Genomic DNA, 26888 nt, shown 5'->3' on the forward strand with positions numbered 1-26888 from the left:
AGATCCCAGCCCCCATCTGCCCTGGCGGGTGAGCAGACAAGCCTCTCGGGCTGGTGAGTGCTGGTCGGCACCGATCCTCTGTGCGGGAATCTCTCCGCTTTGCCCTCTGCACCCCTGTTGCTGCACTCTCCTCCATGGCTCTGAAGCTTCCCCCACTGCCAACCCCCTTCTCCACCAGCGAAGGGGCTTCCTAGTGTGTGGAAACCTTTCCTCCTTCACAGCTCCTTCCCACTGGTGCAGGTCCCATCCCTATTCTTTTGTCTCTGTTTTTCCTTTTTTCTTTTGCCCTACCCAGGTATGTGGGGAGTTTCTTGCCTTTTGGGAGGTCTGAGGTCTTCTGCCAGCATTCAGTATTTGTTCTGTAGGAGTTGTTCCACATGTAGATATATTTCTGATGTATTTGTGGGGAGGAAGGTGATCTCCACATCTTACTCCTCCACCATCTTGAAGGTCCCCTCCTGGAATATTATTTCATAGATACACCAAGGGTTTATCTAACTCTCTACATGAAAGTATGTTTGACTTCCTACTTATACTTGAATAGAACCCAGACCCAATGGAGTTTCATGTTAACTTGTAGATGTTTTCCTGTAGAAATGAAAATAATTTCTGTCTTATAGGAAAGATAATCTTAAACTCTGTGTTATTACTGTCCTGTAGGAGAATAACTTGTTTTGTATTTGACCTAGACATCTTATAACTGCATTCTTTCTTTCAGGTGCATATATACTCACTCTCTCAAGTTCTCCTTTGAACCAGCTTTACCATCCTGCCTTTTCTCTTATCAGTGTGATAAATAACACATTGACACAAGTTCATTCTATGTTTGTATGAAAATCACATTCTAAACTTTTTTGAAAATAATACTTTGACATATCTGAAATTAAAGAGATTATAGTTTGTTGGGGAGACTTACAACTAAATAATTATAATATTGTGTTCTTCTGGCATTACTAGTTTATGTACTTCTTTCATTAGACAGGATGTTTGAGGACAGTGACAGCATTCAGTTGTTTTTGCATTTAGGAAGCGACTGATCAAAGCCAGCCAGTTAAACGTATCGTTCAGTGTGGTGTAGATGGTAGATGCTTAATAAGTCAATCTTCAATTGAAATATTTGGTGGTTTAATGACATGTTCCTCAACATACTGTATATAGCTAAAAGAGGATTGTAACACCAATAAATTCTGATAGCATCTCCAAAGATGCTCTGAGATGTGATATGTTAGATCAGTTCTTTAAAAAGGAAGAATGAATAATGACCTGTATTTTTGTCTCAAACTACCTCTGTCCTACATAGCTTTGATTTTACTTTCTAGATCTACTCCTCACACTTCATTCTAGCCTTTGTCCCTGAAGGCTGACCTTTATAGAATTCTTCAACCAGTTCACTTGCCCTCTGGATTTAGTTTGCTCTCATCAAATGCTGGAAGGAGCCAAGAAAGAAACCCTTTGCACTACCAGTGGCAGTAGGTCACGATATTATTCTTATGTGTATTTGAGTTAGTTCAGCACAGAACTGCCATTATATAAGATGATTTAGAAAAGATCTTAACTCCTTTAATGTCATATAATTAACTGATTGATTTATACCCTATTCTTTTCCAGAAAGATATCAGATTTTGTACTTAAGAAACATTTAAAAATTACAAAATGATACAATATAAAAGAGGTGTATGAAAGAAAAGATAAACATTAGAGTGAGGGAAAGTGATGTGAGTTTTGGGATAAAGATAAAGTACATATCATGATGATCTTCACCTATACAATTTTGGGGAGTCACAAATTTGTGTAAAAAAAATCTTGAAGAGGAAAATTGTATCCATTGCAATTCATTGTGTCTAAATATTCCTTGAAGAAATTCAACTGCTCATAGGACAAGAAATTAGTAGAAAAATTTTCTCTAGAACCTTCATCAAAATCTGTAATGTTAGATAACACATTTAACAAATCATTTTATATAAGTACAAGTTTAATAATGCTTTTGTTTTATTAGGGTTTTATTTTGTTTTGCTTTTGTGGTAGGTGCTTTTTTGTGTTTGTTTATAACAATAGTACCAATATAAGATGGACAATTTATATACAAGTGCAATTCCTTTGTAAGTACAAACATTTTGAGAGAAAGACTGAATGTGAGAGAAGGAAGTGTAATAGAATGCAATGTTGTCACCCAGGGGAATATTTTAGAATAGGCGAACTGAATTTAACTGGATTTTAGGTAACTCTTTTTTTTTTTAAAGAGTTATTTTGACTTCGGGAGAATATTTTTCTAGCTCTTTTACATTTATTTATTATTTATTTATTATTTATTTTTGGCTGTGTTGGGTCTTCGTTTCTGTGTGAGGGCTTTCTCTAGTTGCGGCAAGCAGGGGCCACTCTTCATCGCGATGCGCGGGCCTCTCACTGTCGTGGCCTCTCTTGTTACGGAGCACAGGCTCCAGACACGCAGGCTCAGTAGTTGTGGCTCACGGGCCTAGTTGCTCTGCAGCATGTTGGATCTTCCCAGACCAGGGCTCGAACCCATGTCCCCTGCATTGGCAGGCAGATTCTCAGCCACTGCGCCACCAGGGAAGCCCTAGGTAACTCTTGAGCTATGCTAAGCATGAGATTTAACTCTGTCAAATGCTTCACTCTCCAAAGTTGCAGTTTGCCAGTTGAGAAGAGACTCTTGGGTGTAGATGTACTACAGTCACTGTGGGAGAAGAGTGAAGATCTTTTTGGAGGAGGCTCAGAGGCTAATGATGACTTGTGCCTGCAGAGAACTCCTTCTCAGTTTGCCCTGAGCTGAGTGCTGGCAAGGCCATGTTTCCTCTTAGAAAATTATTTTAAAACAACTTCACCACACAGTCAAATGGATAAGAAGGGCAGAAAATTTTGACCCTCAGAGCCAAGAAGTTGTAACTTTGTAATTTGAACCTAGCTCTGTTAAACTACTCAGCCTCTGCTTTTTCTAACACAGCATTAATAACCTTTATTATTAGCTCTTAGCATTAATATTAATATGAACATTATTATTGCTAAGACATGCTTGTAAATACTGATGTCTCAAACAATGATGTGACAACCTTAATAAATAATGGTGCTTTGCAATATTGCTCCAAAATGAAGTGGCTCTTGAAAATTAGATGTTTTCACATTCCCTACTAAGTGTCCAACTGCTCATTAAGAATGAAAATGTGTTTCACATATGCTGGTCTTTGACCTTTCTATTTGTAGAGGATTTTACACTTATGATTTCATTACATTCTCCAAATCCCTGGCAATGTTTGGCAAGCTTTACAAAATGGTAACATGATCAGCTTGCCTTAAGGCCACCCAGCAAGTCAAGAGCAGTCAAATAAGGGCAAGACCCCAGGAATTGTGACTCTCTTTTTTCCTACATTGTATAAAAATATTTACATATCAAAAATGTACGTTTTCCTTAGAAATATATTTCATATATATATGGATAAGCTAGTATTATTAAGAAATTATATGAAGAAAATTTGAGAAAGTAAAACAAGTTTATAATGCTATAGATTCTGTTACTAAATTTTTTAGCTATTAGTACCAGTAAAGTAGAACTTTCTGACTCACAGTTACAAACTGTGATTGATAAGCAGCTGCCAGAAATACTCAGTTATAGAGGAAATATTTTACAACTTTTCCACTAAAAGTAATCTTTAGTACATATCTTCTTAAATGAATATTTACTTTTTCTGAAAATTACCCCCCAAAAGCTGAGGCTTATTAAATTAACTCCATAATTCATATGAGATTATTTGCATAACCATTGCAATGAAGCTTTCATTCCTCATGCTAAATCCATTCCAGAGATAATTGTAGAATAAAATCATAGAGCTTTATGAGCAAAGAGGCCTGTAGAGATAATTGCTGTCCTTGCTATGTATGGAAAGAAGTTGAGGTCAAAAAGGTTAAGTGACTTGTTCAAGGTCACACAACTAATGGGTGAGTAGAATTTAGAGATCCTGACACACACTCCATAACGTTGTGTTTATGATCTATTTAATAGCTTTCTGTGCAAGAGCAGTAAATAGCTTAATCACTTGATCACAAGGGTACATTGATTTGACAAGTCAAATATGACACAGCTTAAAAGGTTCATTTTATGAAAGATGTTTACCTTATCCTTGTTTACACAGCAAGGAACTTTGAGGAGTTAATTTCAAAACTGTAAGCTGCATGAATCATCTCTGATGAAAAACAAATATAGAAAACCAAAACAACCTCTAAATATTCTAAGTAGATAAACTTAATAATATAATTTAGAAACATGCCATATTGTATTTGCAGCTCAATGAAAGCAAAGTTGATTCGAAATTCTTTTTTTTTTAACAGCTTTATTGGAGTATAATTGTTTTACAATGTTGTGTTAGTTTCTGCTACATAACAAAGCGAATCAGCTATACATATACATATATCCCCATGACCCCTCCCTCTTGCATCTCCCTTCCACCCGCCATATCCCACCCCTCTAGTTGGACACAGAGCACCGAGCTGATCTCCCTGTGCTATGTGGCTGCTTCCCACTAGCTATCTATTTTACATTTTGTAGTGTATATGTGTCCATGCCACTCTCTCACTTCGTCCCAGGTTGCCCTTCCCCCTCCCCGTGTCCTCAAGTCCATTCTCTACATCTGCGTCTTTATTCCTGTCCTGCCCCTAGGTACTTCAGAACCTTTTTTTTTTTTTTTTTTAGATTCCAATATATGTGTTAGCATGCGGTATTTGTTTTTCTCTTTCTGACTGAATGCACTCTGTATGACAGTCTCTAGGTCCATCCACCTCACTACAAATAACTCAATTTCATTTATTTTTATGGCTGAGTAATATTCCATTGTATATATGTGCCACATCTTCTTTATCCATTCATCTGTTGATGGACACTTAGGTCAAAATTCTTAATGTCAAATCAGCTTACCAAAAAAATCAAGAAAGTAGAAAATCCAAAAGTTTTTATCCAACTAACAACAAAAAAAACCCCACTGTTGTCACTCTAAATAAAATTATACTTTTTTCAACTCTTTTTTTCAGGGAGAGTAGGCAGGAAATAAAGTGAAAGATATTTGATCTAGGGTAAAAGACAAATATTCTCATTTTACAAAGAGAGAAGTCAAGAAGTGCTGTCTATAGTTGATAGGAAAGGAAATAAAAGTTTAGATTATTATTCCATGTCAGATATTTGATCTATGGAACTAAATAGAACGATAAAAATATATAAATGAAAAGGACAGTTCAAGTGTGTAATTAAGACAAATTCTCTTGTGCTACAGTATGCATTCAACAGCTAATGTTTAAACTTCATAAATTAGTAAAGAAAAACATAGTATATTGTTAGAAATAAAAATTGACCACCAACAAAAGAAAAAACACTTTAAAATAGTTGCTAATAAGAATATGCTGGGGAATGGGCAAAATAGTTTTCCTTTATATCCTTTTATTTTGTAAATCATATCTATATGTTAATAATTTTAGATTTGGTTGTGAGTTCTCCATTAAAATAATAACTATATAATCACTAGCTGTGACTTGAAGTTCTTACTAAGATAGTATCTAATCTGTCATGAAATTTCACTAAAACTAATTAAAAGTATAAATATATGACCATTTCAAACTACATCCAGCTAATATATTGCTGCAAAAATAGCCTGGGCCTTGGCATAAACTTTATTGTGGAATTGATAGTCTTTAGTAATATTTCAAATTAAGTCAAATAGTTCACAGAGTACCATGGTTATTGGGAGCAAACAGCTTAAGTGCAAACTTAGTGGATGTTTGACTATATTGTTGAATTAAATTCCACTCTGCATTCTGTTAGAAAAGTCTTTCAGAATTTAAAGACAACTTAACATTATTTCAAATCTAGTTGTAGACTATGCCTATATTTAAAGTTGATAAAAATGTTAGACATATTGGGAAAATAGTTTTATGTACTCTAATAATTATAATCTTATAAATCTTTATTAGTCACTCATTGGGAATATTTAGTATAAGGAATGATATTTTTAAACCAGTGAAAACAAATGAGAACCCTATATTCTAAGCAATTAAAATTAACCACGTATTATTTTAACATTATTAATGGTATAATATGTCAGTATGCTATAGTCAGCATATTTAATGTACTTTTGAAAGGTAGGTATAGTTTAGTTTTGATTAACGGTTTTAGTAATGATAATATAAAGTGGTAGAATACATTTTAAGCCAGATTTTAAAATCAAAAATGATACTGCATTATAAAACTATCTTAGATTATTGGAGAATTCAAACAATGCATGTGGATTATTTTGTACTGTAGGTAATATAATATTCATACAAATATTTACACGGGAGGTACAAGTTATTACTTGAGCATCAGATACATTTCCTAAGCTGTGTTGGTTGTAAGAAATCTTAAATTTAGTCTCAGCCAGTAAGTTATGCAACTGTTGGTGAGTCAGTAATTTCTCTGAGCTACAGGTTCTCATGAAGCTCACATTGTGAAATTCTAAAGAATGAATTATTTTTACCTTTTTAAGTTATCTCTTAGAAATCTTGTTATCCTTCAACTTACAAATACAAGCAACTAAATTACAAAAGTAAAACAAATGATTATGTAATATTAGTTCTATTTTAGTGAAGATGACAGTAGGTTAAAGAATTCTCTAAAAAATTACAAGGGCTAAGTGAGCAGAAACATACTATAAATGAGTTGAGTAGGAAGAATGTGAAACAGTAACAGTTAGTGGGCTTTGTTGAGCTACAGAGAGCATTTTTCATCAAAAATGGCAGTCACCACATAGATTAACACATTGATTTTAATGTTTACATTACTTTCTTATAATATTTCCTTTCAATATTAAAATTAAAAGAAATTATTCTTTAAAACGTATTTAATGATTTGTCTTGCCTTAAATTAAGGTAATATGTGATTGAGGCCCATTACCAGATTCTTGCATTTATAACTGCATTTTATTCCAAAGACTTTCACATGCATCAGCTTTTAGCATGATCAGAAACCATATCATCTTTGAATCCTAAGGGAACAGAAAATTAAGTATAACGTTGGTGAGGTAGATATGTTTTTAAAGTAGTTCTATAGGGCAAATGAAGAGTGGTAATGTAGCATAATGGAGTATGGAAACTCTCCTGTAGTTCCATTTGAATATATTTGAAGTAGAAAAAATGAATGTATGCTACAATTTCTCATATTAAGGAAGAAAAATGTAATATTTATAATGTTATTCAAATTTCCAAAAGCTAAGTGACTATAAGCACACATATACACAAACACACACACACATACTCATGCTAAATCTAAACATTAAACTAAGTTTGTAATGAGAAAATTTTGCTGGAAGCCACCAACGTCTTGGCCTCTGATATTGATAGACCCCTGTGGGTAGTGTGTGTGTGTGTGTGTGTGTGTGTGTGTGTGTGTGTATGTGGGTGGGGTGGGAGGGTGGTTGCGACCCACTGTATACCTAGTGCCTACAATATTGACTGATACATGATATGTTCTCAAGAAATATTTGTTTAATAATTAAATTATGTTGATGGGTTCTTCCTGGAACATTTTTCACAAATGTGGTTTCATCTCCCATGCAAGCATACATGTAAAATAGCAATATTAAAGAAATTGTTTAGAACTGTAGTAGAAAAACTGCACCCAGAACCATAAGCACTGTGGTAGGGCAACAACAGAAAAGATGGTCTCATAGGCCATCTGCACAGAAGGATCTGAAGGCGAAGGGAGTACACTATTTATATAAAAAGAGTGAACCAAACAGGTCATGTGAATTATCTACACTAGAGAAATAGAGCAGCTTTTCTATCAGTGAGCTTACTGTGTCTTCTATGTTTGTTTTGAACTAAAAGATTGAAAGAGTGCTGTGTTATTCAGGTTCAAACCCTTCACTGACCTCTCAACTTTTACAAGATGCCTTAACAACTTTAGACTTTTTGTTATTGGTTCAAAGATAAAATGTTATGGGTGTGCACAGGGTTTGTCCCCTCAGTTGCAAATAAATTGAAGCAAAACTAAATTCAATTTAATTTTCCTCTGGCACAGTGGGTGATCATTGAGAATGGCCATCTGCAGTTCAAAGAAACTGAACTATGCTGTCTTTCTGGATAAAAAATTTTCTAGCCATATGTCTTCTATATGATGAACTTGTACCATGCTTAAATTATATTTCTTCTTACTCCTATTAGAATAAGGATTATAACTTCAGTATGATTTTGATATTCATGAATGAAAATGTTTATTTTCAGTACGATTTTTCAAATAAGATTGCAACATATCTTAACTCCTGCAAAGCTAGTGGTGTCCACATTTCCACAGCTTTTTGTGTAGTTGTTAAAAATGCTAAATCCTTTCTTATCTACATTTTACAGTATTAAAATAGCCTCATTTTATCAGTTTTATCCTAAAGTCTGAAAAAGTAAAAATATTTTTAGTTAATAAAACAAGTTCACTGTCTAATTTATAAACATCCATATTTCTCTATATAGAGTCCATAGTGTAAAATGTTATCTCTTGATTTCTCATCGTTTCCTACTTTTGTCCCATACAGTGGATAATTGCCGTATAACTTATCACAGAACAGGCATAGCAGTCATTAGAAAAAAGTTTGAATACTAACTCAGGGAGTACAGAAATTACATTCTGTTACTTGCTATGTCAAACACCCAACTCATAGACCCTTAGATCTGGCCAGAGACCTTGCATAGCATTTTGGATCAACTCACCATTTACATATTATGAATTTACCAAACCAATTCCTGGCTCATTTTATGAGGCCAGCATTAGATTGATATCAATGCCAGACAGAGATTACAGGAAAAGAAAACTATGGACCAATATTCCTCATAAGTATGAACACAAAAATCTTTTATCAATATTAGTAAGTACAATTCAGCAGTGTATTAAAAAGATACTGCGTTGGCCAAAAAGTTCATTTGGGTTTTTCTGTTACATCTTATGGAAAAACCTGAAAAAGTTTTTGGCCAACCCAATAATGAACCTTGACAATATGGAAGTTATTCCAGGAATGCAAAATTAATTCGACATTTAAAAACCAGTCATTATAAATCAGCCTATTAGGCTAAAAGTTAATGATTATCTGCATAGATGAAGACAGATATTTGATGAAATTCAACATTTGTACATTATACAAACTTTCAGCATCTAGTAATGGAAGAAAACTTTCTCAACCTAATAAAGGTAATTTATGGGAAAAATACTTATTGATACATCGTACCTAATGGTGAGAGACTGAATACTTCTCCCCTAAAATCTCAAGGCAATGATGTTCACTTTCACTGCTTCTATTTAACAATGCACTGGAGGTCCTAGCCGGTGAAATAATGTAAGAAAAACAAGTAAAATAATAAAGGTTGAAAACAAGAGCTAACACTGTGATTGTGTGTGTGTGTGTGTGTGTGAGAGAGAGAGAGAGAGAGAAAGAGGGAGAAACACAACATGAACAACTACATAGAAAACCCTAAATAATCTGGGGGAAAAATGCAACTCACATATACTAATAAATGGGCTCATGCAGGTTTCAGAATGAAAGATCAATAAAAAGTCAAATGTGTTCTAGTTATTAGCAATAATAATTAAAAACAGTAGAAAAAACAATATTGATAATGGTATTAATAAAATAGACTTAGATATAAATCTAAAGAAAATATGCAAAAGAATTGTATGCTTAAAATATAAAACATTGATGAAATTATAGTGGATCCAAACAAATAGTTATTTACTGAGTTTATGGAGTTGAAAATTCAATGCAATTACACTTAAAATATCAGCAGGGCTGTTGTAGACATTGATAAGCCAATTTGAAATTTTATATGGAAGTGTAGAGGAGCTACATTAACCAAACAATTTTTTAAAAACTTACTATAAACTGCAATAATTATGTTAGCAGAGACTTGGCAAATAAATAGACATCTAGATCAATATAACAGAATACAGTGTCCAGGAATAAATCTATATACATATAGTTTTTTTTACAAAGAGAAGGATGCTAGGAAAAGTCTTTTCAACAAGCAAATGATGCTGGATCAATTAAATATTCATATGAAAATAAACCTCAACTCATATGTTACCTCATATATAAAATACAATTTCAGATGGATAATAGACCTAACTGTGAAACTTAAAACTATAAAGTTTCTTTAAGAAAATATGGAAGAAAATCTTTGTGACATTTGATTAGGAATTGATTTCTTCCATATGAGACAAAAAGCATACAAATTTTTAAAAAAGTAATCACATGGACTGTGTCAAAATTTAATACTTCTCCTCTAAAAACATCAAGAAAATGAAAAGGCAAGTCATAGACTAGGAGAAAATAATTGCTAAATATATTTTTGAAAAAGAAATTTTATCCTGAATATATGCAGAACATTTACAACTTAATTAAAAAGTAATCCAAATAAAAATGAAGATATTTGAATAGACAAAGAAGAGATGATTGGCAAATAAGAATGTAAAAGTTGTTCATCATTAGTTATTTGGAAAATGCAAACTAAAACTATTGTGAGATATTATGCTATACCTATTAGAATGGCTAATATTCAAAAAACAGAAAGTGTAAAAGTTGGCAAGGATTCAGATCAGCTAGAAATATTGTACATTGCTAATGGAAATGCAAAATGGGGCAACCATTATGGAAGAGAGCATGGCAGTATCTATCAACTTACGCATATCAGAAGATCCTAAAATCCTACTTCTAGTTATTTACCTAATAGAAAGGAAAACATGTTCACACAAAGGCTTGTATCTGAATGTTTATAACAGCTTTATTGACAATAATCCTAGACTGAAAAAAACTCAGGTATTCATTAATTTCGTATTGGTTTAAAAACATTGCAGTCACTGCCTGCTCATTACAAGTGAGAAATTAAAAAAATAATAATGCTTTACTGGCATAAGCAACAACAGGGCTGAATATCAAAAACATGCTAAGTTAAATAAGCTAGACAGAAAAGTCTACACATTGCAGTTACATGACTTTCTAGAGAAGGCAAATTGTAGGGACAGAAATCGGTCAGTGATTGCCAGGTCCTGGCTGAGGCAATGATGAGGAGTTGATTGCAAAGTGGTGTTTGGAATGATGAAAATGTATGTCTCAATTGGGGTGGTGGTTACACCACTGTATAAATTTATTGAAACAAATTGTAGTGTACACCAATAGATGGTGAGTTTTATTGTATGTAAGTTAAACCTCATGAAACCTTAGAAAAAGTAAATGGAGTCTCCTTAGAGATGTAAAAGTCATACATATTGCTGAATAATCCTATGGAAAGTTGGAAGTATTAGAGAGAGAGTCTGTGACAGAAGTTGCATTCTCTTCATCAGCAATCTACTTCTTCTATAATTAACATGACTAAGAGGTCTTTTAATTTTGACCTTGAGCATAAATATTACACTTACTTAAATTAGAATAATTAATTTATATATAAAGAAGTAGAAAATAATTTTCTCTTCCTAGATTCAAGAAATGTAGCATAGCTAGCTCAAAGAAACATATTTTCTTTTTGCTATTTACTTTGTTTTAATGACAAAATTAATGTTAGTTAAAAATTAAACAAAATAATGTAAATTAAAAATGAAATACACCCCAATATCCCTTTACTATAGTCCTTCTGCCACTGCTTCTTAAAGGTATTTGTTGTGGAGACATGTAAACAGCAATTTTGGACATCTAACTCCATGTCTGCTCTCTACAGGTATAAATTAAGTTGAATATGTTAGGTGTACCCTGTAAAGTCAACTATGTTAAATATACTGTGTTCAGATTAAGTTTGTATCCTTGTTAAATGCACCTACACCTGTCAAACCTGGAGGGATAAAGAGTGGCTTGACAAAGTTAGGCATCCATCTCTCTGACCACTTAGAGTTCATATGGGCTTTTAGGCTCTCCAGATGTTAAACACTTCTTCCATGCCCATTGGTCACTCTTCTGTACCTACCTCCTTCAAATCAAGTAGACTATTGACCCTGCGTATTTGAGCTTAATTTATTGCATGTAATCCAGAAACCTGACATTACTTGTATATTAAAATAATAGCCCTCAAGAGTTAACCATAGTTAATTAGACTTCAAGATATTTGGGGGAACAAACAACTATTAAGAAATCTGAAATATTTGAATAAAATTGAACTAAAGGTAAATTTTAATCTGGTATGTCTGGAAAAATATCACTGGCCCACACATTGAAATGCTAATGAAAACCAAAACATTTTCAAAAGGTCTTTTAATATTGAGGAAGTGATTTTTCTATATGTATAGAGATTTTGTTCATGTCTAACAATTGTAATTAATCATCTAAACTTTCATTTATCTTAAACAGTTTGAACTTGACCACAGTATTTTGCCAAAACAATTATTTTCTAAACATAATGAAATAATAGGTATTTGACTCCAAAATATGGACTATTTTAAATAATTTTATGCATTAGATATATGGAAACTTCATATATCTAGATATTTAATGTGCTTCTAAATTAGATATTTCATAATACGTTTATTAGGAGAAATCCTTTTTGTTTATAAAAGAGTATTGATATTTTTACTTTAATTATAGATTGTTTTTTCTCTTCACTATGAGTAACATTTCAGCAATGCTGTACCAAGCAGTATTTCATCTGGTGTATGAGAAATTAATATATTCACTTCCAGATGTGTATGTATGGATATGCCTTATTTTTCACTCAGACTTCTGGAAGTATGGCCTCATTCTCTCATTATACCAGGAAAAGCCATCCACGTCACAAGCTGACATGCAGTTGTAGCTGTTTCACAGCCTTCTTGGCTCTGGGAAGGTTCAACGGCTTTCTTTGCTTACCTGAATCCATCACCAGGCCCAATCTCTTTCTAACACCGCACATAGCCATTTTACTCTACTGTTCCCACACTATTTGTAGTGAGATGGATTATCTTAAATTTGTCAACTCTCAGAATCCCGCACAAAGTGTGGGCGCAAGTCTTTTCTCCTAGAGTCTTAAATTTATTTGGAGATCCTACCGCCTCAACTTCAAATTTGGAACAGAGAACAGAGAAGCATGCAGGTCCATGGGTGGGTAGGTGTCCAACATTCTTGGGGCATTCCCTTCAAATCTCTCCTTTAAAGAGTAGTGGTAGTGGCAGGGGGGTTGTGAGGTAACTGCTTATGCCTAATCTTGTCTTCCCTGCATATTTTATTTTTATTTTATTTTATTTAAGCTATATCTTTTGTGGCGAAAGTCTATTTTTCAAACATAAAGCTGTGACTTTGGCATTTTGATCCAATATTTACCCTAAGACCACTCCCTTCCTGCAGGCAATGCCATGCTCATATCTCATAAGCCAAAATAAGGAAATAACAGAGTTAATATGGAAATTGGGAAGGAAATTAATATAATTGGCATCTGTTAGTACTTCACAAATTGTCCTACCATGCACTATTCTTTTCTTAGACATTTCTGTGGAAGTCATTATTGAGACTTCCCACTTCATGTTTTAGGTCAAACGTCCTTCTTAGTGTATCCTTATTCATTACACATAACACTTTTATTAAGCCATGAAGCTAAAATTATAACATGTCATTAATATGATAATGATTCTTGAAAATGTAATGAGACTCTAAATACATACTGAAATAATATTTTCATTTTATTTGAAGAAAGCCTTAATCTAGCACTCTACAGTGTGAAGGATTTAAATCACACATATATATGAGAAGTGCTAAAATATTAAAATATTGAACACTATCTGTTCTGTAAATTATTTGGTCATGATTATTTTTATGTCAAACATGCAGAAGTGCCCCATGTTGTACTTGAGTTCACTCTACAGAAGACTTTTTATCTCCCAGTAGGTTCATTGATGGATTGGCACTGAGAATTAAAGAAAAAGGTGAAAAAGGCAAATTTCAGAAAAATAATACTTTTTTTGGTTAAATAATTATTAAATCACTAGGGATGAGATTAGCTAACAGCATGAAACTTTCCAGAAGAAGCGTGCCTAAAATGGATTTGGAAACATTCAAGGTGCCTCCCTGGATGCTATTATGAAGTAGTCAGATTAAAGCGTATTAAAAACAATTTGTCAGATATGTTATTAAATAACACTTACATTATGTAGCATGATTTTGTGATGACAAATGCAACAGTCTCTAAGCTATTGAAGCTGTAGGGAGAACTGATGATTTCTAGATCAATAAGCTTTTTTAGATAAAGGAAACTGAATCATCATTAACTACCCTAAAAGCTTAGAAAAAGAGGAAACGAAGAGGATCTCAGAATAATAGGATAAATGGTAAATAATTGTAACTATAATATTATAAAATCACCACATTTTTCTCTAATCAATCGTCAGGTGAGTAGAATCAGGATAGATTTTTGAAAATTTTTCCATTCTTTTTAGAATTACTCCTTTCAGCAGGTGTTTACTGTATCATTTTACTTTTCACATTAGATCTTGGTAGGAAGGTAATGAGTCAGAAACTGGGGGGAAAAAAATAGAATTAATAGTTTGGGTGACATCTTTCCACATTATTCCAAGACTTTACTGACATGAAAAAAATTTTTTTCTCCTATGTAGATTGCTCTATTTTTTCAGCATTTGGGAGATGTAATAAAAATTTTTGGATATACCAACTTACTGTGCTAGAAAAATCAAATTTTAACATTAAGACTCATCAACCTTAAATAGACTGAAGAGCAATTTTTAAAATCTGTTCACAGTATATTTTTGGATTCATATTACCTTAAGGTGTATGAACTATAATAGATTGCTAAATTACTTAAAGTAATGTCAGTCATTTAGTTTAATTGGTATTGTTGTTACTTAAGAGAGGCTTGTCTTATAAGAATATCTATATAAAAACCTCTGCAACAATTGTACACATGTATATCTGTCCATATATAGACATACATATATATGTATATGTATGTCTATATATATCTGTGTGTGTATAACATAGGTACAAATTGGTACAAAGAGACAAATGGTTGGAAAGATAATTTATCTTTCTTTTTAGAGTGTTTATTTAAAATTCACTTTGTAGTCAAGCCACATAAGAGACTTTGATTTGAAGAGGTTTCCTTTTGAAGGTGACAAGTTAGCTTTCACTAAAACATTAATCCTCTGGCTATTTATCAGAAATGAGAGACTGTAAGGACATTGGAGACTAGAAATGTTATACTCAGAGAATAAAGAAAATCCTAGTACTTCTTGACCTTAAGGATTTTTTCACATTACACAAAGTCGTTTAGAAAGTACATATTTGGAATTAAAATGGAAGTGTGAGCCTTCAGTCATTTATAATGAATAGATTACAGAAAAATATCATTTAGTGGATTTCTCTTTAAATGTTTTTTAAAGCTCAAGAAACTGCACACACACACACAAGATAAGTGCAAAGAACAGCTTTAATAGCTATGACAAAAGAAAAGATGATCTAAAAGGTTTTAGTCATTATTTCTTTTTGATATCACTAAGTTAGTCCCTGAGGCAAAATAAAGAGAATAAGCATAGTACACAGAAGCGATGCTCTCCTGGGAAAGCCAGTCAAGGACGTTAAGAATAGATGAGTGTACAAAGTAGTCAGATATGTTTAACAAATCTTGAGTCCTCCCTATTTATGTGCCCAGAGCTATAAGAGATTTCAAGAGAACACACAAAATGTCATATCAGGAAGTCAGTATATTCATGAGGAAATAAAATCGTCCCTATGAAACAGATTTTCAAAATTGTTGCTTTTAGGTTTTTGAAAGTAGAGATTGTCAAATTCAGCTGTATCATCTACTATGTCTGCTAATGAGAATGCTGAGATCCAGAATGGTGCATTATGCAAGATAACACAGATGCAAATGGAAGTGGCTGCTATGTTGTGGAAGAGGTACTGGCCCCACAGTAAAGGGAACTGAATATTAATTCACTAAATTAGCCTTATTAAATAAAATACTTTTCTCACCTTTCATTTCTGTAGTTGTGAAATTAAAATGGTTGGACTAAAAGGTAACAATTAAAAGGAATAAACAAAACATGTATCAACATGTCAAATCTTGAGAAAAAATTTTTCAGAACAGCACACACAGTCTAATAGTATTTATTTACATTTAAAACCCTCAACACACTATTATATATGTTTATGGATAGACATATGAATGTAAAAATTAAAAATTAAATAGATGAATATACACCAAACTCATGCTAGTGGTTGCTTCTGAGATAAGGATAAGAGAAATGTGATTGGAGTATGTGGTCAAGAGAAACTTCACCAGTATCTGGGCTTCTGTTTTTCTAACTATAAAGTGTGTATAATGATAGTAGGTACCTCATAAGATTGCTGTGAGTATTAAATGAGCTAACATAGTAAAATGTTATAGTAATATATATATATATTTCAATAGCCAGCTATTTTCCAATAAAATATATATTATAGTTATCTTGAAAGAAAATTCTACACTTCTATAATTTTAATGAATTATGAATGATATTTATTTGAAGTGATTTTTAAATTCACTACTTCACTCTTCCATCCTCTTATATTTTAACTATTTGCTCAGTTTTATGTTTATAACAGATATATTGATTAGAAGTAGGTGAAAATATATACTCTAAAGAAGCTTATTTCAATGTTGTAATAATTTAAAATCCTAGTCTATCAGTAAATAAATGAAAATATTATTTGCATTTCCTAGTTATAATTTAGAGATTTGTTTAATCAAATGAAAGCTTTTTCAGGTTAATTTTTAAGATTAAATTTAAGACTAATCAAGCAATGGTATCTTGATTCCTCAACAAGTGATATTATGGACTCCAGAGCAATTATTTAAATGTGGCACACAAATTAGCAGTAGTTTAAATAATATATGCACCATTGCACATAGTGAAAAAGCAATAATTTTACTTTATAACTCCAAGGAATTGAATTTTAATGATCACTAAACTTTTAAGCAACTATTGTCTCATAATAAAAGATCGAGTATTTTTCCTGTTATTGATTTGAACAATAGTAGAGATTTTCTGGTTTTAGTCAAATTTTATGTCTAGAATAGTGGTTCTGAATCTCAGCTTTTTGTACAAATTTAGAAACTTATAAAAAATACTTAAATTTTTCTATAATCCTCATTGCTGTGATTCATTAATTTAAAGGACCATGTGGTCCCTGTAGGCAGAGATAATTTATCCTGTATCCCTAATATAGGGATGTATCTTGGTACACTGAAAGCACTAAACAAAAGTCTGTTATATTTTAATTAATGAAAAAAATTAATTGCTTAAATATGTGTAGATTTGATCTATATCTCTGAATTGTTCTTGCTTTAAATGCAGAGTTTAAAAGAAGAGAGAGAGAAAACACCTCTCCAAATTTAAAAAGGGGGCAAAAGAAATGATGGAATTGGACAATCAGATCCACCTTTGATCTAATTATACTCTACTACTCTCTGCATAAATCCTGAACTTTTCTTTATAGTTGGCAACATATGAAACATGATGGGTGACAGAAAATAAATGGAAGATGATATTCTGTTTCTGGTTAATATGAGCCCTTGTTATTTTAGATATTCATGTATATGGGAATTTAAATATTTATTGCTTGTAGAATAAAACCCAAGCTACTCAAACTATGCCAAAGTTCACAGTAATTAACATCATGGACCCCATATCTTTTAAACAAGAAGAACATATTATTTGACTTAGATTAGTCATACAGGACAAACTTTTTAAATGCAATGTATTTTATATACGTGGTAGACCAACAGAGAAACATCTTCCCCCAAACCCCTACTTACTCCTGGATGCACTGAAATATTGCTCTTATCGCAAAAAAAATTCTCCAATTTATAAGAAATCAAATCTCATTGTCTCTCTAGAAAGAATAAATGTTGTCTAGAAAAAATAACTCTATAATCTCAATTATAGAGGAGAAATCTCCTTTTTTAGAAAGTCCCTGTCCTGTTGATTCTTAGAAACATGAAAATGCCTCCAAATGGTTTTTTAGAACAGCAAGGATTAGGTCTGTGAGCAGAAACCACATACATTTTTCATCTTTTTGGCAATAAAATAAATAACATGTATGTGTCTAGAGAAAAAAAACTAAATATACTTGCAAATCTATTTTTAGTACCATGTATGCTATATATTCATGGTGGGATTGGTCAGTGTTTCCCCAGAGAGAACGGAGACTGCATCATTTCCACAAATCATGGCTTAATTTGGGGAATATCAGAAAACTTTGACTTACTAAATATAGAGCTGTCACACCTGGACCATCTATTTATATAACTGAATCACTTTGCTGTACATTTGAAACTAACACAACATTGTAAATTAACTATAACTTCAATTTAAAAATGGTTAAAAAATAATAAGAATATAGAAAAATACATACAATGCTAACACCAATAAAAAACAGCTGAAGTGAGTAGAAATACATACAATGCTAACACCAATAAAAACAATGCTAACACCAATAAAAACAGCTTATATTAATAAGAGACAAGGTAGAATTTAAAGTAAGAAATATTATCAGGGAAGAAAATTTTATAATGATAAAGCAATTTGTCAAGTTGCCATAATAATCCTGTGAAGAGCGGTATTATAATCACAATAAACCTAATAAGAGAACTTCAGGATATATGAAGCAAACAATAAATAAAGCTAAAAGGAGAAATAGAAAAAGACACAATTATAGTTAAAGATTTCAAAACTCTTCTCTCAAAAAATGATAATTAACAGAAAGTAACTAAAAAAAAAAAAAAAAAAACTAAGCATAAACCACCCTAACCTAATTGACATTTATAGAAAACCCAACACAACAGTAGTTCTCTTCAAGTGCATATGGAATGCATACCAACGATAAACATTATTCTTTGACAAAAACAAAACAAAAAACTACCATGGCTCAATAGGTTTAAATGAAATAAAATGCATACAGATTGGGAAGGAAGAAAAAAACTCTCTTTACTTATAGAGTTCATGATCATCTATGTAGAAAATCCTACAGAATCTACTCCAGCAAAAAAAAAAAAACGCTACCAGAACTAATAATTGAAGACACTATATCAATATACAAAAAAACCCCCAATTTTTCATATATTAGCATCAAACAATCAAAAAGTAAAATCATAAGTACAATATTATTTAAAATACCATCAAAATATAAAATAAGGGATAAATTGAATAATAGATGTACGAGATCTACACAGTGAAAATCACAAAATATTCCTAAGAAAGATTGAAGAACTAAAATGGAGAGAGATACTGTATCAACATGTTATGCAAGAATTAAAATCTGAGTAGGGCTTCCCTGGTGGCGCAGTGGTTAAGACTCCACCTGCCAATTCAGGGGACACAGGTTTGACCCCTGGTCCAGGAAGATACCACATGCCGCAGAACAACTAAGCCCGTGAGCCACAACTACTGAGCCTGTGCTCTAGAGCCTGCAAACCACAACTACTGAAGCCTGTGTGCCTAGCCACAACTACTGAAGCCACCACTCACTGCAATTAGAGAAAGCCCGTAAGCAGCAGCGAAGGCCCAATGCATCCTAAAATAAATAAATTTATTAAAAAAATAAAAAATAAAAAAACAAAATCTGAGTAAATGTGATTAATTATACCTCAATAAAGTTTATTTTTATTGAGATATAATTTAGATACTTTAACATAACCCTTTTCAAGTGCAACTCAGTGATTTTTTTGCTATATTTAGAGGTTGTAAAACCATCACCATTTTCTAATTCAAAAACATTTTCATCACCCTTAAAAGAAATCACAACCTATTAGCCATTCTCTCATTCTCCCCTCCATCCAGTCCCTGAAAATTAATAATAAACTTCCTGTCTCCAGAGAGCTGCCTATTCTGGACATTTCATATATTAATACATGGAATCATATAATATGTGGCCTTTCATGTCTGGCTACTTTTACTTGGCATAATTACAATGTTCATCTATTTTTTTTTTTTTGGACTTGAAATTGTATATTTAATCAGGGATGCTGAGCACATAATACAGTGATATTAAAATATTCAACTTTCAAATCAGCTCAATGCTGGGGCTGTATGTTCTAAATCTAAATGAAAACATTAAATACATGCCCAGACCTATATTATTCTTCTAGTTCAAATACCATAAATCTTGAAGAATTGAAATGTAAACAGTAAAGTTTATTTTTACAGTGCTATGCACTTCCTCCAGATTCACAACTAGTAATCAATCACTGAATCATTCCCAGACTCTCCTTTTGACTTCTGAGTTCTTCTGGAACAGTCAGAACAGTAGCTCTGCCAGATCCTTGAAGACCTTAGAGGCAGATCAACACCCCAATTTCAGGCAGGTGTCTCTTAGAAAGTCCCAGTGACTCAGTGGAAAAGTTCCAGATTTATAATCAGATGACTTGTTTGAGATGTGCTTCAGTCAGCTATGGGCTGGAAAGCCTTGGAAAAGCTACATAATCTCTCAGAACCTCAATTCATTCATCTGTAAAATGGAAAAGTTAGAAAGTCACCCTTTCTTTGCCAGGGGTATTTTATGCATACTTATAATAATAATTGTTTTATACTTTTGGATAGTTTTTGCTATATGTTCATTGTAGAAAATTTTGCAAGTACAGAATAATATTATATCAGAGAAAAATATCACCCTTAACACCATCCCCAAAGATAATACTGTTAATAAGTTGAACATTTTCTTCCTGACAAATTTTTTTTGCATATCTGTATATATAGTTAAGAACATATTATATGTACAGGTTTATATAATTTAACATTGTACTGTTAACATTTTACCACATTATTTGAAATTATTTATAGATTCTTTAAGTGATTAAATAATATTCCTTTGAAATGATATACCATACTTTATTTAAAATCTCCTAGTATTTATAGTTGAGATGGTTCTAAATTGTCATTATTTTAAATAGCATGACAATGAATTATCACATCATTTTGTAACTACAGAAGCATCACCCTTCTAAAATTTTAAGTATCAATAAAACCTTACTGATCTCTCTAAATTCAGTGCCAAGTATGGTACCTGGAATAAAGCAAGACCTCTAAAAACATGTGCTGAATAAATGAATAAGTGAATGAGTGAGGAAACACCAGTGAGTGTCTGTTCTTCTATGACACTGCTTTCTCAGGGAGCGAGGGGCGAGTTCTCTAGCCAGACCAGACGGAGATAGGGTAGTGGTGGGATTCTCTTCCAAGGCAAATGGTTACCATCCTCCTCTCACGTCCACCTCTTATACTTCTTTTTTTTTTTTTCCCACATGAAAACACTTTATTACCATATTAAATAACAAGTTTATCCTTTTTTTTAAATCCCCCCCCACCCCCACCACTTTCTCCCCTTGGTGTCCATACGTTTGTTCTCTACATCTGTGTCTCTATTTCTGCCCTGCAAACCAGTTCATCTGTACCATTTTTCTAGGTTCCACATATATACGTTAATATACGATATTTGTTTTTCTCTTTCTGACTTACTTCACTCTGTATGACAGTCTCTAGGTCCATCCATGTCTCTACAAATGACCCAATTTCGTTCCTTTTTATGGCTGAGTAATATCATCTATGTTTTAGCATGTATTTTATTCCCTTCATAGCTAAATAATACTCCATTATATGGACATACTACAATTTTGTTTATCCAGTTATCAGCTGATGGATGTTTGAGTTGCTTTCACTTTGGGCTATTATATGAATATTGCTTTGCATATTTGTGTACAAATTTTGTTATGAACATATATTTTCAATTCTTGTGGGAAGGAAAGGAATTTCTGCATATGATAACTATGTTTAAAATTCAATCTATTTACTTGCTATAGGTACATTATACTTGTTATTATTCTGTTCATGTCATTTCTTCTTGAGTTGGGTTTGGTAGTATGCATTTTTAGAGTAATTTGTCCATTTCATCTAGGTTATCTAATTGTTTGCCTTGCGATTGTTCTTAGTGTTCCCTTATAATCTATTTTATTTTTGTAGGGTCTGTATTCCTTCTTGCATTCCTGAGTTTAGTACCTGAGTACCTGAGTTTGTCTTGTTCTCTTGTGCGATCAAGCTAACAGTTTGTCAAATTTTTTTAACTTTTCAAAGAATAAAAATTTTGTTGATTTTCTTTATTGCTTTTGTATTTTTATCATTTATTTCTGCTCTAATCTTTTAAAATTGCTTATGCTTGATTTTCGTTTAGCTTGCTCTTATTTTCTAGTTTCTTGGTTGAAAAGTTAGGTTATTGATTTGCTCATTTTTCTCTTTTTAATAAGGCACTTATATACAGTTCCCTCTAAACGCTACATTGCTTTAGTTTCATTATGTAAATTTTGGAATGTTTTATTAATCTCAAAGTATTTTTAAATTCCATTCTGATTTTTTTGTGTCATTGCTAAATTTATGTGTTTGCTGTTTAAATTCCACATATTTGTAAATTTTTCAAGTTACCTTCTGTTACTGACTTCTGATTTAATACTATTTTCATCAGAGGAGATATCTTGTATTATTTCATCATTTAAAATGTATTGAGATTTATTTTGTTAATGGCTGCCCTGTAGATTACAATTAACATCTTAATATATAACAATCAGGTTAATTCCAACTTAATTCCAATAATATACAAAATATTTTCCCTGCATAGCTCTGTTTGCACCTTCTCCTTTGTACTACTATTATCATAAAAATTACATCATTATACATTGCATACCCTAAAATATAGAATTATAAGTATTGCTTTAGGCAATTGTCTTTTAAATGATATAGGAGGAAAAGAGTGTTACAAACAAAAATACATTTATATCTTTTATTTTTATCAATGTAGTTACCTTTACTGGTTCTTTTTATTTCTTCATATAGTTTCAAGTTTAGTATTCACTAAACTGTAGTGAATTTAGGATTCACTGTTTAGTATTCTTTCATTTCAATCTGAAGGACAGTATTTGCTGAGAAGCTCTTTGTTCATGTTGGGAGCACACCTTCAACCTCACAAAGTCTGTTAACATCTGTGTCTTAGCCCTCACTTCCTGCACGTGAGAGCCTCAAGATTAGCCAGAGGTGAGAGTTTAGGGCATCTTCAGGTCTTTCTTGAGTATACACACCACCCTGGGTGTGTGCAGCCCCATATGCATGTGAGTGGCCTTCCAGGCTCCCAGGGATATGTCAGATTTTTCCAAAGCATCCTATCTCAGTCCCCAGGTTTTCATTTGAAGATTTTATTCAGCCTGTTTTTTTGCTTCAACTGCCATCCAGTGCCTCAAGTAACTCCAAAATGAAATAACTCCCCCTGTTCGTTTTCAACAACACCCAAAGGGAAAATGCTTTTCCTCTCACACCTTCTTTTTCAGAACTCCTTTATTCCTTTGTGAAACCTTCATGACTCTCACTTATTCCTCTTTATGACACTTCACTGCCCAAGAGATCCCTGGTGGAGAGAAAACTTCTATGGGTCTGATCTGTCTTCCATGAAGCACCAGGCTTACACATGTCTCTTTCGGCAACTTCACTCCTCTCCATACCTTGGACCTCAAAGAATTAGTACCTGATATGACTTTGTGGCAAGAAATTTTTGGTTTTCCCCAGATTTTATCCCACTTCATTTTCAGCAACTCGTCTCCATTTCTTACGTCCCAGTCAGGGATGGATTTTCTTGGGAAAATTTTAAATTTTAAAAATCATTTGTATGTTCTTCCTCAGGGTTATTTACTTCTTATAAGATTGACTTTAAAAGGAGGTAAATCAGAGTTCCAAAAAAATTCAAAGGAAGTTTTCTATTTATTGTTGCCAAAATTGATGTATGTTCTCTTTTGACAGGAAAATATTCTCAGAATCCCCAAGCCCAAGTCAGTTTTAGTGGCCAGTGTACTTATATTCTCTGCATTCAGTTCTCTGCCATCATTAAGTAATTTCAATAGTAGCACAAACTCTTCCTTCATTTATAAGTAAAAAAAAAAAAATGATTTTGGTTTTATTGTATCTTCATCTTTCAAATAATCTTTGGAAATAAGATACATTATACAACAAACACCGTGTAACATTTCTCTTTTTTAAGCAGATATGTCTCAAGCACCTACTACATATTAAATGCCTATTTAGGTACTAGAGATGAAGAAACAAATGGTAGTTTTTAAGAAATACATTTTATGGTTTGAATTTTAAAATACACATTGAGATTTCAGAAATGGGGGAATCAAAAAGAGCTGGAGCAGTCTGGAAAAACAACATGAGTGAGTGAGAGAAGGAAATGAACTGAGCATTAAAGAAAAAGTAGGATTTAAGAAAACAGAGGGAATTCAGAAGAGTAATCATGCCCCAGAGTCAGATCATGAAGTCAGTCAAATAAATCCCAGACTATCAAGCCTGACAGACCCAATGTTTCTTTCTAAAGTAAATGTTGAGAATGTGTAACCGCTGCTTCAGGCTGGCTATAAGGCTTTGTGGACTGGCATTCTATCATCTCTCTGAAATGGATGGTAAATTGCCCAACATAAAAGTCTTTTCTTGATCAAAAAGAAAAGAAGAATCCTTTCCTCTTCTCTCAAATGTATTCTGCCTTCCACAGCTGGCTGGATGAGTTTTTCCAGGTGCTTTATAAATACTTATCCCATTCCCTGCCCCCGACTCCCAGGTCTCTAAGTGCTCCAGAAAATATTTCATTAACTGGAGTGCTTTGAGAAAAAAAGATTGCTACCAAATCCAAAAAGATTTTTAAAAGGGAAAACTCAGTCCTGCTCTGGCCCATAACATGATAGCGAATGTGACACAAGCAGAAGCTTGAGAAATGCTTGCAGAGAGGCTGGTTCTTATCTTACTCCTCCCTTTTTCAGGAGAACCTGCTCAATGTAATCTGTTGGAAGATAAGAGATGCCAAAGAGCTGACTTGCCCCAATCAACCCAGCTGAGACCATCTTAGATGAGCAGATCACCAGTCAAGCCCCAGCTATAGGTAAGTGAGCCCTGTCAATATTAGCAGTGCTAACTGGGAAGACTCTTCAAAGAGCAACCTACTTCAGAGAGGCTTGGGCAGTAACAGCCAAGCCCCACGTAAAGCAGTGGCAACCACAAGATCTGCCGGACTTCAGTGTTTATTGTTATGTGCCTCTGAGTTGTGGGTGGTATGTCAGGCAATGCTACTGTGTCAAGAGATAACTGATATACTCAGCTCATGACCAAAGGTACAGCCTTTCTACATTCACGAAAGGAAATGCCTTTTAGTCATTTCCTCAGGATAGCTTGATTAAGCAAAAACTAGATCTTTCTGCTTGCCCAAAGCTGCTGCTCCCCTGTGACCCACTAACAGAAGCATTTTTCCCACCTGACCAGGGGAAATTGTCCGGGGATTTTCCTGAAAGTAGCAGGATTCCTCCTGAAATTAGCAGGCAGCCAAAAGATACGGCAAATTTTCTTGAGCAGGAACTGATTACTACTGGATTGCTGAGGTCTGACCGTCTGTTTGCTTTTGTTGTTGTTGTCATTTCTTTCTTTTCAAATTGAAATGAAAGGAGGAAATAAAATTACTGCCACCTCCCTCTTTAATTTGAAGAAATAGTAGAACTCACGATTTTAAATACTGGAATAAAATGTTTTGTTTCCTTAAGCCTGGCATAATTCACTCATTCATGATATTTGGCAGGATCCTAAAGGCATGTGAACTTTTAAAGTATATTCCTGGGAACTATCATGGAATGTCCACCACATGTAATCACATATAAAATCACTTACATTTTCATGGTGGTGAAGTAGTAGGACAATTGCCTAGATTTTTCCACTTTTTATAATCTTGGAATCAGATGCCGTGTGTGTGTACAGGTACAAGTTATACTCAGTTTTACAAATTAGTACAAACTAAACTTCCACCAAGAGGAAGGAGGTAGAGAAGGGATAGAATTTCCTACCATTAGGTAGAAATATTCTAAGTGGTCTGTTCATCCTAGTAAAGCTTTCATTGAAGCCTTTTCTGTTACTTTTTCCTATCTTCTAAATCTACTCTCCACCCTTCTTCATGTTTCTCTCTACCAGAGGCCATCCTGTCCTGACTACATCAGTGTATCTAGTGCCTTCAGGTATTCAGCCAACAGGGTAGCTCTGGCAGGAGATCATAAAGAATGGTATTTATACCCCACACCCTCTCTGCAAGATTTCCTTGGGTTGCCAAAGGTCACTTTTCTCTCAAGCTAGAAGACCCTATCCTACTTTTTCTGATCCTGGTTTCTGGTAACACATGCCTTACCTATATCCGTTAGGGCATCAGGGCGGTGAACTCCTGGCCACTGAACCATTCCTTGTTTCTCCTTACCCCACATCTTTGCAAATTATTATAAATAAAGTCTTCTGGAATTGTAAGTATCCTATATTTCCATCTGTTTCCTGTGGGGACACTAACAGGTAAACTCTTTAATCACATTCCTCAAAATTTTCTTTTTTCATGAAGCAGTTAACTTTTTCCCAGAGGTGTGAATGTGTGTCTGATATCTTGGGTAGATTAGAACTTGCTTGGCTCTCGGAAGGGCATGGTGCAAGAAGAAAATAGAAATAGTGTCTATATCACCATCCTGTGACTCACAGTAGAGAAAACAAACTTTACTGCCCAATATGCTATGGTATTGAAGTTATAGTAGATAAAATGCAAGGCCGAACTATGTTCTTACTGTATAAGAACAGTAAGAGATACAGAGATTACTGTATAATCTCGATGGTAACCTAAGTCTCAGTTTCTCCATTTTGAGATAAGTATTTGACTACTCTCTCTGTTCACCTTCAGCAGGATTATTGAGAGAATCAAATGAGATAACCAATAAAGAAATCTCAGTTAGAGGAGAAATTCAATTAAGCAGAAAGTTTTCTAAGACTAATTTCACTAAAGGCATCTAATGTCTGAAACATCATATTTTGGTAAATCCAGGTCACTTCCATG

The 26888-nt window shown here is 33.3% G+C and overlaps 1 pseudogene across 1 annotated transcript in view; it reads left to right on the forward strand.

Moving 5' to 3' along the window:
- Positions 1-58: 58 nt before the first annotated feature.
- The window catches only part of LOC309658975 (protein BTG4 pseudogene), a 175191-nt pseudogene continuing 148361 nt past the window's right edge, over positions 59-26888 (forward strand). Inside the window, exon 1 of the transcript XR_014268322.1 lies at positions 59-24920. The product of XR_014268322.1 is annotated as a protein BTG4 pseudogene (transcript). The remainder of the gene's footprint in view (positions 24921-26888) is intronic.

This window comes from Balaenoptera physalus (genome assembly GCF_965194825.1).
Source record: "Balaenoptera physalus genome assembly, chromosome: 3".
NCBI classification, from domain to species: domain Eukaryota; kingdom Metazoa; phylum Chordata; class Mammalia; order Artiodactyla; family Balaenopteridae; genus Balaenoptera; species Balaenoptera physalus.